Source organism: Halichoerus grypus, chromosome 6 (genome assembly GCF_964656455.1).
Source record: "Halichoerus grypus chromosome 6, mHalGry1.hap1.1, whole genome shotgun sequence".
In the NCBI taxonomy this organism is placed as follows: Eukaryota; Metazoa; Chordata; class Mammalia; order Carnivora; family Phocidae; genus Halichoerus; species Halichoerus grypus.
Genome location: NC_135717.1, coordinates 98,982,513 through 98,995,342, shown reverse-complemented (window position 1 = coordinate 98,995,342; position 12,830 = coordinate 98,982,513). Strand labels below are relative to the sequence as shown.

General features: G+C 35.3%; 1 protein-coding gene across 12 annotated transcripts in view; it reads left to right on the top strand.

The window, feature by feature from the left end:
* The window catches only part of LMNTD1 (lamin tail domain containing 1), a 512,641-nt gene that overhangs the window by 395,224 nt on the left and 104,587 nt on the right, over window positions 1–12,830 (top strand). The gene's annotated exons all lie outside the window — the stretch shown is intronic.

Genomic DNA, 12,830 nt, shown 5'->3' with positions numbered 1-12,830 from the left:
GAAATAAACACATGTCCACAGAGGGTGTGAGAGGGCTAAGAGAAGTTATTAGCTAGGTTTGAAGTTCAGACATAAAGGAAACTGTTTTCCCCTTAGGTCAGATTTCCTAAAATCAACCACTTTACCATTCAACTGTAGTGAATAATTAAGTGTTCTCTCAACCATCTAAAAACACTTCATCAAATTATTCATTCAACATCTATCTACCATGTTAAGAATGATGACTTATTTGGAGCAAAAAATCAAAGAAAAAAAAAAGGCTTGTGAATATGGTTTTAAGAACTTTTACTCAGATCAGGAAAGACCTGCAGGTATAAGGATTGAAAGAGGCAAATAAAGTATCAAGGCATATAGAGAATTTTCTCCCAGCAGAGGATGATCTGGGAAGATTTTGTGAATGAGTTATTAATTAGAATTATCTTAGAAAGATACGTAAATTTTGTTTCCTGAGGGTGGCTGGAGTGGTGGGGGTTGGGAGGGATGGGGTGGCTGGGTGATAGTCATTGGGGAGGGTATGTGCTATGGTGAGCACTGTGAATTGTGTAAGACTGTTGAATCACAGACCTGTACCTCTGAAACAAATAATACATTATATGTTAAAAAAAAAAAAAAAAGAAGAAGTTAGTAGGAAGGGAAAAATGAAGGGGGGGAAATCAGAGGGGGAGACGAACCATGAGACACGATGGACTCTGAAAAACAAACTGAGGGTTCTAGAGGGGTGGGGGGTGGGAGGATGGGTTAGTCTGGTGATGGGTATTAAAGAGGGCATGTTCTGCATGGAGCACTGGGTGTTATGCACAAACAATGAATCATGGAACACTACATCAAAAACTAATGATGTAATGTATGGTGATTAACATAACATAAAAAAAAGATACGTAAATTTTGGATATGCAAATTTGGAGTCTGTGAGAACATTCTAGGGCACTACTTCTCAATCCTACCTACACAATTGAATCAGGTGAGAAGTTTTTAATGTCCTGACCCTATCCTAGACTCTGAGTCAGAATTTCTAGTGGTAGAATTGACCATTGTAATTTTTTAAATCCCATGGTAATTCTAATGCACAGTCAAGGTTGAGAACCAGCAGCCTAGAACGAAGGAGCAGCATAAACAAAGTGAAGGAGGCAGGAAACGCTAGGACCAAGTAGGTATAAGGCATTTTATAGCATTGCCCCACTGAACAGTTCCTCAATTGGTGTAACCGGGTTGTAGGGGCCAGGGTTGGGGAATGATCACAGTGAGCCTTGAACACCAGAATGAGGAATTTGATTTTCACAGTGGGAAATGGGAAGCAATGGGAAAGTTTCAAACAAAGGAGTAATAGGATCATGATTCTGAATGTTTAATTGTGGCAATGAATATTATGAATGAATATTGGATTTTTGTCAAATGCTTTTTATGTATCTACTGAGATGATCATATGGTTTTTCTTTCTCAATGTTAAAGCAACCCTACACACTTAAACTCCTTTGATCATAATGTTTATTCTTTTAATATTATTGAATTTTATTGGCTAAAATTTTGTTTCAAATCTTTACATCTATGTTTGTGAAGAGTATTGATCTGTAGTTTTCTTCTCCTGTAATGTCTTTTGTCTGCTTTGGAATCAGGGTAAAGCTTGCCTCATAGAATGAGTTGGGATATATTCCCTCCTCTTTCATTTTCTAGCTGAGTTTGTATAGAAGTAAATTTTTTCTTAAATATTTTATAGAATTCATCAGTGAAGCATTCTGGGCCTGCAATTTCTTTGTGGGAAGGTTTTTACCTACAAATTCTATTTCTTGAAAATAGATATCAGGATGTTACAGTTATCTATTTCTTCTTGGATAGTTTGTGTCTTTCACACAATCTGTCCATTTCATCTAAGTTGTCAGATTGTCATAAACTTGTTCATAATATTCCCTTTTTATCCTTTTAGTATCTGTAGAATCTGTAGTGATGTCACATTTCTTATTGCTGATACTGGTCAGATATGTCTTCTTTCCGTTTCCTGATCAATCTTGCCTAAGAGTCATCAGCTTTATTGAGCCTCTCAAACAACCAGTTTGGTTTCATTGGTTTTCTGTGTTTTTTGTTTTGTTTTTTATTTTACTGATTTCCATTCTGATATGTATTTACTTTCTTCTGCCTACTTTAGGTTGAATTTCCTTTTCTTTTTCTAGTTTCTCAAGATGGAGCCTGAGATCATTGATTTGATACCCTTTTCTCTTCTAATATAAGCATTTAGTAAATTTTCCCCTAAGTACACCTTTAGTGGCATCCCACAAATTTGATATGTTGGATTTTCATTCATTTCAAAATACTTCCTAATTTCCACTTAATTTCTTTGATCTTTGTGTCATAAGAAGTGTATTGTTTAGTTCCCAAATATTGACAAATTTGCCAGTTCCAATGATTTTACAGATACATTTTTGTTATCAATTTCTAATTCTATAGTGGTCAAAGAACATACTTTGTATGACTTGGGTCCTTTTAAATATATTGGGACTTGTTTTATAATCAGGATATTGTCTATCCTGGTAAAAGTTCTGAGTGCACTCACAAAGAATTTATATTCTGATGTTGTTAAGTAGAGTATTTTATAAATGTCAATCAGGTCTTGATGGCATTAAATTACTGTCTTTTTGCTAATTTTATGTCTACTTGTTTTATCAATTTTTGAGAAAAGGATGTTAAAATCAACTATAATTGTGGATTTGTTGATTTTGCCTTGCAGTTCTATCAGTTTTTGTTTTATGTACTTTGAAGCTCAGTTACTAGATTTGCAAACATTTGGAATTGTTATGTCCTTTTAATGAACTGATCTCTATGTCATTATGAAATGACCTTCTTTATCCCTGGCATTATTCTTAGCTCAGAAATCTACTGATATTAATACAGCTGCTCCAGCTTTCCTTTTATTATTGTTAGCATGGTAAGTCTTTTTTCATTCTTTTACTTTTAACCTATTTGTGTCTTTATATTTAGAATGTATGTTTTGTAAGTAGCATGCAGTTGAGACTTGTTCTTCTATCAAGTCTAATAATCTCTGTCTTTTAATTTGAGCATTTAAACTATTTACATTTAAAGTAATTGTTAATATGGTTAGGGTTAGGGTTACTATCTTGTTATTAGTTTTCTATTTGCCCCAACTAGTCTGTGTTGTCTTTTTCCTCTTTTTCTGTATTCTTTTGAATTGAATATTATCAATGACTCCATTTTATCTCCATTGTTGGCTGATTAGCTATAACTCTGTTATTTTAGTGGTTCCTTTCAGGTTTATAGGATATATCTTCAGCCTATCAGACTACCTTCAAGTGATATTATACCACTTCACAAATAGTATAAGAGCTTTACAATATTATTCTTTTATTTCTTTCATCCCAGATACTGTGTTTTTGCTATCACATATTTTATTTCTATGTATGTAATAAATCCCATACTCCATAGTTATTTTGTTTAATAATTATTAGAAGAAACTTAAAAGATAAGAAAAATATGTTGTATATTTACCCTTATATATTTTCACTGCTTTCCAGTGTTTTTAGTGCTTTTTTTTTTGTAAGTCATGTTTCCATCCCCTATAATTATGCTACTATCTGAAAAAGAACTTCCTTTCTTGTAATACGGATCTGCTTGTGATGAATTCTTTCTTGTTTTTTAAACAGCTTTATTGAGATATCATTGACATAAAAATGGTATGTGTATATATATATATATATATATATACACACACACACATACACATGATGTATAACTTGATTTTATTTGTTTTTTTTAAGATGTAATTGACATATAATATTGTGTAGGTTTAACATGTAAAACATGACAATTTGATACATATATATTGTGAAAGGATTATCATAAGGTTAGTTAACAGATCCATTACCTCACATAATTACCTTTTTGGTGTGTGTGGTGAGAACATTAAGATCTATCCTCTCAGCAATTTTCAAGTATATAATACAGTATCATATACATAGTCACTGTGCTGTACATTAGATCTCCAGAACTTACTCATTTTGCTTAACTGAAACTTTGTACCCTTTGAACCACATAATCCCATTTCTTCCTTCTCACAGTCCTTAGCAACAACCACCATCCTACTCTGCTTCTGTAATTGTGATTATTTTAAATTCCACATACGAACAAGATCATACAATATTTCTTTCTGTGTCATGCTTATTTTGCTTAGCATAATGTCCTCCAGTTCCATCCATGTTGTCGTACATCCATGTTGAAGTCAGGATTTCCTTCTTTTTAAAGACTGAATATTTCAGAGCGCCTGGGTGGCTCAGTCGTTAAGCGTCTGCCTTCGGCTCAGGTCATGATCCCGGGGTCCTGGGATCGAGCCCCGCATCGGGCTCCCTGCTCGCCGGGAAGCCTGCTTCTCCCTCTCCTGCTCCCCCTTCTTGTGTTACCTCTCTCGCTCTCTCTCTCTGTTGAAAAATAAATAAAAAAATAAAAAATAAATAAAATAAAATAAAATTTAAAAAGACTGAATATTTCAGTGTGTGTGTGTGTGTGTGTGTGTGTGTGTGACATTTTCTATATCCATTCATCTATTGAGGACATTTAGGCTGTTTCCATATCTTGACTATTGTGAATAATTCTGCAATGAACATGAGTGCAGATATCTCTTCCTGATCCTGATTTCACTTAATTTGGATATATACCCAGAAGTGGGATTGCTGGATCATATGGTAGTTATATTTTCAATTTTTTTAGGAAACTCCATATGTTTCCATAATGGCCTTATTAATTTATATTCCCACCAACAGTACAAGTGTTCCTTTTTCTCTGTATCCTCACCAGAACTTATATTTTCTTTTTTTTAAGATTTTATTAATTTGAGAGAAAGAAAGCATGAGCAGGGGGGAGGGAGGGAGAGAAGCAGGCTCCCTGCTGAGCTGGGAGCCCGACGTGGGGCTCTATCCCAGGGCCCTGGGACCATGACCTGAGCTGAAGGCAGACGCTCAACCGACTGAGCTACCCAGGTGCCCCATATTTTCTTTTTGATAATAGCCATCCTAACAAGTATGAGGTGATATCTCATTGTGATTTTGATTTCATTTCTCAGGCAATTTGTGATATTAAACACCTTTTCATATACCTTGAGTTGTAAAATTAAGTATTGAAATTGAGATCTTTATTCTTTTTTAATGTAGGTATTTAATGCTATAAAATTCCCTCCTAGTACTGCTTTTGCTGCCTACCATTAGTTCGGGTAAGTTGTATTTTTTGTTTTCATTCATCTCAATTATTTTTAAAATTCCCTTTTGATTTCCTCTTTTACCCAATGGTGATTCAAGAATGTGTTGTTTAGTTTCCATATGTTCATGAATTTTCCTGTTTTCTGTTATTGATTTCTAGGTTCATACCACTGTGGTTTGAGAAGATAGCTGGGATGATCTTAATCTTAAATTGTTGTTGACTTGTTTTGTGACCTAACATGTGATCTATCCTGGAGAATGTTCTGTGTGTGCTTGAGAAGAATGTGTATTCTGCCACTGTAGGGTGGCTGTAAAATAGTCATACCCATTTGTTCTATTGAGTTGTTCAAGTCAGCTGTTTCCTTATCAATTTTCTACCCTCAATATTCTATCTATTATTAAAAGTGTGGTTATAAGTTTCCTATTATTGTATTGTTGTCATTTTTTTCCCTTTAGCTCTGTCAATATTTATTTTATATATTTAGGTGCTCTGATGTTGGGTGCATAAATATTTACAATTGTTATGTCTTCCTGTTGAATTGACCCTTTTATCATTATATAATGACCTTCTTTTTCTTTAATGACAGTTTTTTACTTAAAGTCTTTTAGTCTAATATAAGTATAGCCACCTCTGCTTTATTTTGGTTAGCATTTGCCTGAAGTATCATTTTCTATTTATTTTCTTTCAACTTATGTGTGTCCTTATATCTAAAGTGAGTCTCTTGTAAACAACACATTGCTGGATATTGTTTTCTTTTTAATCTATTCAGCTATTCTATGCCTTTTGATTGGGAAATTTAACCCATTTTACATTTAAAATTACTATCAATAGATAAAAACTTGCTTTGCCATTTGTTCATTCCATTTGTTTCTGCAGTTCCTTTGTTCCTTTCTTCCTCTCTGTTTTGTTATTTGAAAAATTTCTGTAATGAAATTTATAGGGATTTTGTGGTTATCATAATGCTTATATAAATCTTCTTGTAGCTTTGTCTAGTTTGATTTCATAATTACTTAAGTTCAATTCAATATAAAAATTTTACACTTTTACCTCACACACACTTTGTGTTATTGAAGTCAGAGTTGGCTTTTTTAAATAATGTGACTTCTTTATAAATTTTCATGGTTATAGTTATTCTTAATATTTTTGTTCTAACTTTTATGTTTGGTTATTAGTAATTTGTGCACTACCACTAGTGTCATATTATTTTGTATTTGACTATATATAGACAGAGAGATAGATATATAGATATATAACTTTACCACTGAGATTTATACTTCCACATACTTTCATGTTGCTGTTTAGTGTGGTTTTTTTTTAAGATTTTATTTATTCATTTAAGAGAGAGAGAGACAGAGAGAGCACAAGCAGGGGGAGTGGCAGAGAAAGGGAAAAGTAGACTCCCTCCTGAGCTGCGAGCCTGACATGGGGCTCGATCCCAGGACCTGGAGATCATAACCTGAGCCAAAGGCAGATGCTTAACCATCTGAGCCCCCCAGGTTCCCTGTTTAGTGTGTTTATGGATTCCATTTGAAAAACTCCTTTAAGCATTTACTGTAAGGCAGTTTTAATGTTGAAAAATCCCCTTAGTTTTTGTTTGTCTGGGAAAGGCTTTATATCCCTTTCACTTTTAAAGGATAGCTTTGCAAGGTAAAGTATATCTGGTTGGCAATTTTTTCTTTCAGTACTTTGAATACACCATCCCATTTCCCCTGGCCTACACAGTTTCTGTTGAGAAATCCGCCTATAGTATTATGGTGGTTTCCTTGTATGTGATTAATCTTTTTCTCTTGCTGCATTGGGGAAGATTTGATTATGATGTGCCTTGGTGTAACTTTCTTCAGGAATTCTATGCTTGGACTTTGTTGAGCTTCTGTGATTTGCAAATATATAGACTTAAAATTTTTAAATTCTAGAAAATTTCAGGTAATTGTTTCTTAAAATATTTTGTCCCTCTCTCTCTTTTCCTTTAAAGACCCCAATTACACATGTACTAGGCCATTTGAAGTTATTCCACAATTCACTAATGCTCTGTTCTTTTTTAGTCTTTTTTTTTTCCTGTGTGTCTCATTTTGGATAATATCTATTGCTATGTCTTCAAATTCACTAATGTTTTTATCTGCAATGACTAATCTTGTTAATCCCATCTAGTGTATTTTTACTTCAGCTGTGTCTCAGCGTCTCAGTCATGTTCAATCTTTCATCTAGGTTTTGTATATACAGAATATAGTTACAAGGACTTTGCCTTTTCTGCTATTTCTGACATCTTTGTCCATTCTGGATCAATTTTGATCAATTTTGATTCTTATTTCTCCTTATTATGGGTTGTATTATCCAAGTTATTTACATGTCTGGTAATTTTTATTAAATGCCAGAAATTGTCATTTTTATCTTATTTGAATGCTGGAATATCTTTGTATTTCTAAATATATTCTTGAGCTTTGTTCTGGAATGAAATTAAGTTACTTAGAAATAGTTTGAGCCTTTTGGGACTTGCTTTTAAAATTTGTTTAGTGGCGAGGAGTCCAAGATGGCAGAGGAGTAGGAGACCTTAATTTTGTCTGGTCCCAGGAATTTAGCTAGATAGCTATCAAATCATTCTGAACATCTGTGAACTCAACCAGAGATCTAAGAAGAATAGCTGCAACTCTACAAATAGAAAAGCGACCACTTTCTGCAAGACACAATGACAAGATGGAAAAACTCACCACAAAAAAAGAGAACAAGGCGCCTGGGTGGCTCAGTTGGTTAAGCGACTGCCTTCAGCTCAGGTCATGATCCTGGAGTCCCTGGATTGAGTCCCACATCAGGCTGCCTGCTCGGCAGGGAGTCTGCTTCTCCCTCTGACCCTCCCCCGTCTCATGTGCTTTCTCTCTCTCATTCTCTCTCTCTCAAATAAAATCTTTAAAAAAAAAAAAAAAAGAGAGAGAACAAGAGGCAGTACTGACTGCCAGGGATGTAATCATTATGGATATAAGTAAGCTGTTGGAACTAGAGTTCAGAATAACAATTACAAAGATACTAGCTGGGCTTGAAAAAAGCATAGAAGACACTAGAGAATTCCTTTCTCAAGAAATAAAAGAATTAAAATTGAATCAAGTTGAAATCAAAGAGGCTCTAACTGCAAGGATAAAAGAGGCAGAAGAGAGAATTAGTGATATAGAAGACAAAAATGATGGAGAATAAAGAAGCTGAGAACAAGAGAGATAAACAACTCCTGGATCATGAGGAGAGAATTCGAGAGATAGGTGATACCATAAAGCAAAACAATATTAGAATAATTGGGCTCACAGAAGAAGAAGAAGGGGGGGCAGAAGGTATATTAGAGCAAATTATAGCAGAGAACTTCCCTAATCTAGGGAAGAAAGCAGGCATTCAAGTCCAGGAGGCACAGAAAATCCCCCTCAAAATAATAAAAATAGGTCAACACCTTGAGATACAATAGTGAAACTTGCAAATCTCAGAGACAAAGAGAAAATACTAAAAGCAGCTCAGGACAAGAGGTCCATAACCTACAAGGGTAGAAACTTTAGACTAGCAACAGATCTATCCACAGAGACCTGACAGGTAAGAAAGGACTGGTATGATATATCCAGGGTGTTCAGTGAGAAAAATATACTGCCAAGAATACTTTATCTGTCATTGAAAATAGAAGGGGAGATTAAAAGCTTCCAGGACAAACAAACTAAAATAATTTGTGATCACTAAACCAGCCCTACAAGTAATATTAAAGGGGATGCTTTAAGTGAAGAGAGAGACCAAAAGTAACATAGACCAGAAAGGAACAGAGACAATATAAGGAAACAGTGACTTTACAGGTAATACATGGCACTAAATTCATATCTTTGAATAGTTACACTGAATGTAAATGGGTTAAATGACCCAATCAAAAGACACAGGGTATCAGATGGGATTAAAAAAAAAAAAAAAAAAAGCAAAACCCATCAATATGCTGTCTGCAAGAGACTCATTTTAGACCTAAAGTTACCTCCAGATTGAATGTGAGGGGGTGGAAAACCATTTATCACACTAATGGACATCAAAAGAAAGCTGGGGTGGCAGTCCTTATATCAGACAAATTAGATTTTAAACCAAAGACTAATAAAAGATGATGAAGGACATTATATCATACTTAAAGTTTCTATCCAACAAGAAGATCTAACAATTGTAAATATTTATGCCCCTAACTTGGGAGCAGCCAATTATATAAACCAATTAATAACAAAATTAAAGAAACACATTGACAATAATACAATAGTAGGGGACTTTAACACCCTACTCACAGCAATGGACAGATCATCTAAGCAGAAGATCAACAAGGAAACAAGGGCTTTGAATGACACACTGGACCAGATGGACTTCACAAATATATTCAGAGCATTCCATCCTAAAGCAACAGAATACACATTCTTCTCAAGGGCACATGGAACTTTCTCCAGAATAGATCACATACTGGGTCACAAAACAGGTCTCAATCTGTACCAAAAGATTGAGATATTCCCTGAATATTTTCAGACCACAGTGCTTTGAAACTTGAACTCAGTCACAAGAGGAAATTTGGAAAGAAGTCAAATACATGGAAGCTAAAAAGCATCCTACTAAAGAATGAATGGGTCAACCAGGAAATTAAAGAATTTTAAAAAATTTATGGAAACAAATGAAAATGAAACACAGCTGTTCAAAATCTTTGGGATGCAGCAAAGGCGGTCCTAAGAGGGAAGCATATAGCAATACAAGCCTTCCTCAAGAAACAAGAAAGGTCTCAAATATACAACCTAACCTTACGCCTAAAGGACTTAGAGAAAGAACAGCAAACAAAGCCCAAACCAAGCAGGAGAAGAGAATTAATAAAGATTAGAGCAGAAATCAATGAAATAGAAACTAAAAGAACAGTAGAACAGATCAATGAAACTAGGAGTTGGTTCTTTGAAAGAATTAATAAGATCAATAAACCCCTGGCCAGACTTACCAAAAGAGAAGAGAAAGGACTCAAATTAATAAAATCATGAATGAAAGAGGAGAGATCACAACCAACACCAAAGAAATACAATTATAAGAACATATTATGGGGTGCCTGGGTGGCTCAGTTGGTTAAGCGACTGCCTTTAGCTCAGGTCATGATCCTGGAGTCCCTGGATTGAGTCCCACATAGGGCTCCCTGCTCGGCAGGGAGTCTGCTTCTCCCTCTGACCCTCCCCCCTCTCATGTGCTCTCTCTCTCATTCTCTCTCTCTCAAATAAATAAATAAATAATCTTAAAAAAAATAAGAACATATTATGAGCAACTATATGCCAACAAATTAGGCAATCTGGAAGAAATGGGTGCCTTCCTAGAGACGTATAAACTACCAAAACTGAAAGAGAAGGAAAGAGAAAACCTGAACAGACCCATAACCAGCAAGGAAATTGAAGCAGTAATCAAATATCTCCAGGGCCAGATACCTTCCCTGAGGAATTCTACCAAACATTTAAAGAAAAATTAATACCTATTCTTTTGAAGCTGTTTCAAAAAAAAAATAGAAATGGAAGGAAAACTTCTAAACTTGTTCTATGAGGCTAGCATTGCCTTGATCCTCAAACCAGACAAAGACCCCACCAAAAAGGAGAATTACAGACCAATATCCCTGATGAACATGGATGCAAAAATTCTCACCAAGATACTAGCCAATAGGATCCAACAGTACATTAAAAGGATTATTCACCATGATCCAGTGGGATTTATTCTTGTGCTGCAAGGGTAGTTCAACATCCGCAAATCAATCAATGTGATACCCTACATTAATAAAAGAAAGAACAAAAACTTTATGATCCTCTCAATAGATGTAGAAAAAGCATTTAACAAAGTACGGCATCTTTTCTTGATTAAAACTCTTCACAGTGTAAGGATAGAGGGAACATACCTCAATATCATAAAAACCATCTATGAAAAGCCCACAGCAAATATTATCCTCAATGAGGAAAAACTGAGAGCTTTTCCCCTAAGGTCAGAACACAGCAGGGATGTCCACTCTCACCATCTGTTGTTCAACATAGTACTGGAAGTCCTAGCCTCAGCAATCAGACAACAAAAAGAAATAAATGTCATCTAAATTGGCAGAGAAGAAGTCAAACTCTCACTCTTCACAGATGACATGATACTTTATGTGGAAAACCCAAAAGACTCCACCCCAAAATTGCTAGAACTCATACAGGAATTCAGCAAAGTGGCAGGATACAAAAATCAATGCACAGAAATCCGTTGCATTTCCATACACTAACAATGAGACAGAAGAAAGAGAAATTAAGGAGTCAATCCCATTTATAATTGGACCAAAAATCATAAGATACCTAGAAATAAATCTAACCAAAGAGGCAAAGGAACTGTACTCAGAAAACTTAGAACACTCATGAAAGAAATTGAGGAAGACACAAAGAGATGGAAAAACATTCCATGCTCATGGATGGGAAGAACAAATATTGTTAAAATGTCTATGCTACCTAGAGCAATCTATACATTCAATGCAATCTCTATCAAAATACCATCAAAATTTTTCACAGAGCTGGAACAAATAATAAAATTTGTATGGAGCCAGAAGAGACCCTGAATAGCCAAAGGAATTTTGAAAAAGAAAACCAAAGCTGGTGGCATCACAATCCTAGACCTCAAGCTCTATGACAAAGCTGTAATCATCAAGATGGTATGGTATTGGCACAAAAACAGACACATAGATCAATGAAACAGAATAGAGAGCCCAGAAATGACCCTCAACTCTATGGCCAACTAATCTCTGACAAAGCAGGAAAGAATATCCAATGGAAAAAAGACTGTCTCTTCAGCAAATGGTGTTGGGAAAATTGGACAACTACATGCAGAATGAAACTGGACCATTTCTTATACCATACACAAAAATAGACTCAGAATGGATGAAAGACACAAACGTGAGACAGGAATCCATAAAATCCTAGAGGAGAACACAGGCAGCAACCTCTGTGACCTTGGCTGCAACAACTTCTTACTAGACACATCTCCATAGGCAAGGGAAATAAAGGCAAAAGTGAACTATTGGGATTTGATCAAGATAAAAAGCTTTTGCACAGCAAAGGAAACAGTGGACAAAACCAAAAGACAACTGACAGAATGGGAGAAGATATTTGCAAATGACATTACAGATAAAGGGCTGGTATCGAAGATCTATAAAGAACTTATGAAACTCAACACCCAAAGAACAAAAAAATCCGATCAAAAATGGGCAGAAGACATGAACAGACATTTCTCCAAAGAAGACATACAAATGGCCAACAGTCACATGAAAAAGTGCTCCACATCACTTTTCATCAGGGAAATACAAATCAAAACCACAATGAGATACCACCTCACACCAGTCAAAATGGCTAAAATTAACAAGTCAGTAAACGACAGATGTTGGAAGCTATGCAGAGAAAAGGGAACTTTTACATTGTTGGTGCGGATGCAAGCTGGTGCAGCCACTCTAGAAAACTGTATGGAGATTCCTCAAAAAGTTGAAAATAGAGCTACCCTACAACCACTACTACTAAGTTTATACTCCAAAGATACAAATGTAGTGATCCAAGGGGCACCTGCACCTCAATGTCTATAGCAGCAATGTCCACAATAGCCAAACTACGGAAAGAGCCCAG